A 6,098-nucleotide genomic window follows, 5' to 3' on the forward strand; every position below is an offset into this window, starting at 1 on the left:
TCCTGTAAGTTTGAATTTATTTCAAAATAAAATAAAAAAAAAAAAGAAAATTACAGACCAATATTCCCTAAGAACATAGAACCAAAAATCGTCAACAAAATACAGGCCAAATCCAATAGCACATTGATCAAGTGGGATTTATCTCAGGTATGGAAGTGTGGTTCAACATTAGAAAATTAATGTAAGACACCAAATAATAGAATAAAGGGGGAAAAAAAAACACATGATCATCTCAATTGACACAGAAAAGGCATTTGACAAAATATAGCACCCCTTCTTGATAAAAACACTTAGAAACCAAGAAATAGAAGGAAACTCCCTCAACATATAAAGGGCATATATGAAAAACCCACAGCTAATATCACACTCAATGATGAGAGAATAAAAGCCTTCCCCATAAGATCAGGAACAAGAAAAGGGTGCACACTGTCACCACTGTTATTCAACATTGTGCTGGAAGTTCTTGCAAAAGAAATTAGGCAAGAAAAAGAAATAAAGTGCATTCAAATTGGAAAGAAAGAAGTAAAACTTTCCTTATTTGCAGATAACATGATCCTGTATTTAGAAAGTCCTGAAAAATCCACAGTAGAGTTAGAGCCAGTAAACAAATAAGCAAAGTGGCAAGGTAAAAGATCAACATGCAAAAAATCAGTGGTGTTTCTATATACTAGTAATAATCAAGGAGATATTAATTCCATTTACAATAGCAACTAAGAGAATCAAATATCTAGGAATGAATCTAACCAAGATTGTAAAGGACTTGTACACAGAAAACTACAAAACATTGCTAAAAGAAACCAAAGAAGACCTAAATAAATGGAACAACATTCCACGTTCATAAATTTGAAGACTAAATATTGTTAAGATGTCAGTTCTACCCAAAGTGATTTACAGATTCAATGCAATGTCAATCAAGATTCCAGCAGCCTTCTTTCCAGAAATGGAAAAGCCAATCATCAAATTTATATAGAAAGGTAAGATAGCCAAAGCCATCTTGAAAAAGAAGAACAAAGTTGGAGGATTTAACTTCTGAATTTTAAAACTTACTACAAAAGCCACAGTAATCAAAACAACACAAGGACAGACATACAGACCAATGGAATTGAATTGAGAGTTCAGAAATAAACCCTCACATCTTAGGCCAACTGATTTTCAACAAATGTGCCAAGTCCACTCACTGGGGAAAGAATAATCTCTTCAACAAATGGAGCTGGAAAACTGGATATCCATATATAAAAGAAAGAAAGCAGACTCCTACCTTATACCACATAAAAAATTAACCCAAAATGGATCAAAGGCCTAAAATAAAAACTAAAACATAGCAAAACACTTTCAGGACCTTGTGTTAGGAAATGGTTTCTTAGAGTTTGCTCCAAAAGCGCAAGCAATAAAATAAAAAATAGATAAATGGGACTTAATCAAAATTTAAAACACTTTTGGGCATCAAAGGGGTCCATCATGAAAGTAAAAAGACAACCTACAGAATAGGAGAAAAGATTTGGAAACCACATATCTGATAAGGGTTTAATATCCAGAATATATTAAGAAACCCTGCAACTCGACAACAAATAGTCAAGTAATACAATTAAAAAATAGGTAAAAGGCTTGAATAGATGTTTCTCCAAAAAGATATACAGATGGCCAAAAAGCACATGAAAAGATGCTCAACATCATTAGCCATTGGGGAAATGCAAACCAAAACCTTGAGAAACCATTTCACACTAAATTGACTACTCTTTAAAAAAAAACACCTAGAAAATAACAAATGTTGGAGAGGATGTGGAGAAAGAGGAACACTCATACATTGTTGGTGGGAATGCAAAATGGTGCAGCTGCTATGGAAGACAGTTTGGTGGTTCCTCAGAAAGTTAAGTACAGAATTACCATATTACCTGGTTATCCCACTTCTGGGTATATACCCAAAGAATCAAAAGCAGAGACTCAAACAGATATTTGTACACCTGTGTTCCAAAAGGTGTTAGTGACCCAAGTGTCCACCAACTGACAAATGGATAAATAAAATGTGGTATATACACATGATGGAAAATTATTCAGCCATTAAAAGGAACAAAGTTCTAAAATATGTGACAACATAGCTGAACCTTGAAGACATCATTGTTGAGTGAAATAAGCCAGACACAAAAGGACAAATATTGTATGATATCACTTATATGAAATAGCTAGAACATGCAAATTCATAGTCACAGAAGGTAGAGTACAGGTTACCAGGGGTTAGGGGAAGGGGAAATGGATGATTAATGCTTAGTGGGTGTGGCAACCCCTGGCCTGAGCAAATCAGGCCTGCAGATCTTTGGTGCACAGCAGTCTGCATGACCTAGGCAGCTAAATGACCTTCAAATGTAACTTTATGCAAGCAGGCAGGAAGTGAGAGGCTCTTAGTCTCACAAAAAGAGCAAAATATAACTGTTCAAGTGTTATTCTAGTCCTTCCTGCACCATCCCCCAGGTCAGAATGACCTATTCCTGCATCTATGCTCCCCCCACACTTAGGAAGGCCTTTGTCTTAAACCCTTATAAAAGCCTTTCTGTCCTTTTTGCATTGCTGGGTTGTCTTCCCTGTGAATGCGATGCCTGCGCGGCCTGAGACAGCCATCGTGATCTCTCCATGACTTCTCACCCTGTAAGTGAGCCCTGAATAAAAGTTCATGTATCAGAAAATGCTCGTTGTCTTCTTTGGCCTCTGGACTGGCATGGCCCTCATGGGCTGCAACAATGGGTGCCAAGTTTCTGTTTGAGGTGATGGAAAAAATTTGGTAATGGATGGTGGTGATGGTAGTACATTGTGAGTGCAGTTGATGCCGCTGAATTGTATACTTGAAAGTGGTTAAGATGAAAATATGTTGTATATACGTTGCCAAAAAAATTCCCAATTGAGGGACATCTACAAAATATCTGACTAGTTCTCAAAACTCATCAAAAACAAGGAAAGTCTGAGGAGCAGTCCCAGCCAAGAGAGGCTTAAGGAGGCATGAAAACTAAATATGATTAGGGTCCTGGACAGAAAGAGGACATTAGGTAAAAACTAAAAAAAATCTGAATAAAGTAGAGACTTTAGTTAATAGTTAAGTATCAATATTTGCTCATTAATTGTGACAGATATAATCCGATGCTAATGTAAGATGTTAATAATAGGAAAATCAGGCCTGAGTATATGGGAACTCTCTCTACTGTGTAACTTTCCTGTAAATCTAATACCATTCTAGAATAAAGGGCTTATTTTAAAAATGTACAAAGCAATGACGGCACCCCCAAAGAATACACAAATAAAGCATATCCATTTTTTTGAAAGTCCAACTTAACTTATTAAAGGTATACATTTGATTTACTGTGTTCAGCACTATTGACCAAAACTTAAAAGGTTAGCTTCCTGAAATAAATATTTCATGAGTTATTTATTTTTAGAGAGGAGCATTTCAGGAACAACTGCTAAGTAAGGACTGGGTTTTAATTCCTCTGTATCAGTGGCTATAAAATTTTTTTATGATAAAGTATAATCAAGCAAAGAATTCACCTTGAATAAATTTCATATTTTCTTGAGTATTGAAAAACATTAGGTAAATCACAAAGGTCAATCAAATTGTAGTTCTTTCCTCTTTTGCAGCATTCTAAGGTACTTTATAATTCACAGCATGGAAATAAGAAAGAAAACCTTCCCCAAACTGTTTTTAACTGTGCAAACTTAGGAGAAGGCACTTAACAATATGTTAAACCGTGACTCTAAGTGAGGGCTGAACTCATTTTTCAAATGTTGTGCTGAATGTCCCGGCCCTTTATAAGGACCCCTGGTGAGCATGTCCTAGCGGTGCCCCAAACATCAGCAGTAGAAACTTCCTGGCCTTCAGGGCTGGAAGAGAGCGCAGAGCGCACAGCGTCCTCGCACAGGCACACGCAGCAATTGTGGACAGAATGGGCTCGCTTCCCTCAGGCCACGACACAAACTTCTCGCTGGTTTTCAACTCTGACAGACATCTATTGACTGGGCTCGGCAGACGGCACTGCCCAGCTCCCGCCCACAGGACGCTGAAGGAAACGGGACTCCCAAAGCCACGGCTGACCCAGGGCCGGACAGGAAAAGTGCAAAATGAACCGTGAGCAGCCCATTGTGCCAGAAAGTGAAGAGAGTCCCAAAGAAGTGTGGTGCCGTGCCAGTGGGACACAGACCAGCCAAAAGGTGCTCCCATTGGTCAAGGGTAGGACAGGCTGATCATCAGGGTGAAGAGAGGGTAAAGAAAACCCACGGGTCAGCCCGAGACACTGCGGTTGTCCAGCGCGGCTGCGGCCCCGCAGCTGCTGCCCCCTCTGGCCCCTCTTTCCCCCTTGTCTCTCCTCCTCTCTCTCTGCCTCTGAATCTCGACCTTAATTTCTTTCCTCACCACCTCCTCCTGCATCCCGCCCCGCGTCTGGCTCCTGCAGAAGCAAGTCTGAGCGCCCACACCCCCCCGGCCCGCCGAGCAGACTGAGAAAGGAGGCGAGTATCATCCTGGGGAAATGTGCTCGCGCTCGGACGCTGCCGGAACGAAAAGGCAGGAAAGAGGTTGCAGAAGCTTGATTTGGACAATTCTGGTACTTTGGGTGTGGAAGAGTTCATGTCTCTGCTGAGTGACAACAGAGCCCTTTAGTCCAGCGAGTAATAGATGGCTGACGCAGGTGGGAACGGAGAAGGAGACTTCAAAGAATTCATCGAGGGAGTCTCAGTGCAGCGTCAAAGGAGAGAAGGAGGTTTGCTTTCTGTGGCTATGACTTGGGTAAAGATGGCTCTAATTCCAAAGGGGCACTCTTGCAGGGACTGAAGATGATGGTGGAGGACAATCTGAGGGATACACAGTTACAGCAAATTGTAGACAAAACCATAATAAATGCATAATAAATAAGGATGGCGGGGGAAGGATGTCCTTGAAGGATTCTGTGCCATTTCAGGTGGCCTGGATGTGCACGAAGAGATGGGGGAAGGCGTGTGACTCCTTTTTAAAATAGTACCACTAACACTTTCGCTTTCTTCTCCATCATCTAAAGATCTGCTCAAGATGTCCAGCAGTGCTCTCTGTGTATTTAAATGAAGTATTTTTTGTCAGTGAAGCCACATTTTCAACATGAGCCTCACCAAGCCAACTAAGTCTTCCCAGATGTTGTTCTCTCAGTAACTCAGGGTAGCACTTTAAAATCCGAAAGACAGTAAGAGGAAAAGAGCATGTCAGTGTGGTGGAGAAAGGCAAGGTATTGGCCTTTAATTTACTATTCTTTACTTTTTTATAACAAGAAAGTATCTATATATACTTACGTAAATATTTATATAGAGATATACGTAGCTGTCTATATAGGTAGTAGGTTGGCTTTAATTTAATATACTTGATTCAGAAACAAAACAACAGGGTAAAAAGTGCCAAGAAGAACACGAAAAGTTTAAAACATGTTTATACACATCTTTAGCTTTATTTCACAGTTTTTTTATGTAGATAGAAGATTGTAAAATTTGAGCTGGGTGTTAAGCCAGTTACTTTCCTTTTCCTGTTTCTCCTTTGAGAGATTGACAAAGTATTTGTTAACATCCTATGATTTACCTTAATTACATTTTTGCAACAAAGGAGTCTATAACTTTATTTATACCTATAAATACATATATCCAGGGCTTATGTCCCATTGCTGAGCAGCTTTTAATACATCTCTGCCTGAGGAAGTAGAGTTTAATGCTGTTGCCAAGAACTAGCTCTCCTGTTCCTAGAGCTACTGCACAGTGCTGAGGGCTGCTTCATCTGTTATTTTGTCCCGGAGTAAACCTAAGTTATGTGTAATTACTATTTGATACATGAAGACCAGAAGCTGTCTGAGGCAATTATGTTTATCATCTGCATTACTTAATAAAGAACACCTGAAATAATCACGCAACTGCTTAGGTTATCCTTTCATTTATTTCATTACGTCGTTAAATAATTTGTCATTAAATGCATGTTGGAACCATAAATTTCTTTTCTGCATTTCAAAAGGCTTGCAACTAGTCTAAATAACATGATAATGCGCATGTACACATCTAACACTCACACAATTTGTGACTCCCACAGTTTTGTGGGAGAAATCTTGTTT

General features: G+C 39.3%; 1 pseudogene; it reads left to right on the forward strand.

Moving 5' to 3' along the window:
* The first annotated feature begins 4,502 nt into the window (after positions 1–4,502).
* LOC119516777 lies at positions 4,503–5,182 on the forward strand (annotated as a pseudogene).
* Positions 5,183–6,098: the final 916 nt, after the last annotated feature.

This window comes from Choloepus didactylus, chromosome 20 (assembly GCF_015220235.1).
Source record: "Choloepus didactylus isolate mChoDid1 chromosome 20, mChoDid1.pri, whole genome shotgun sequence".
Taxonomy (NCBI): Eukaryota; Metazoa; Chordata; class Mammalia; order Pilosa; family Megalonychidae; genus Choloepus; species Choloepus didactylus.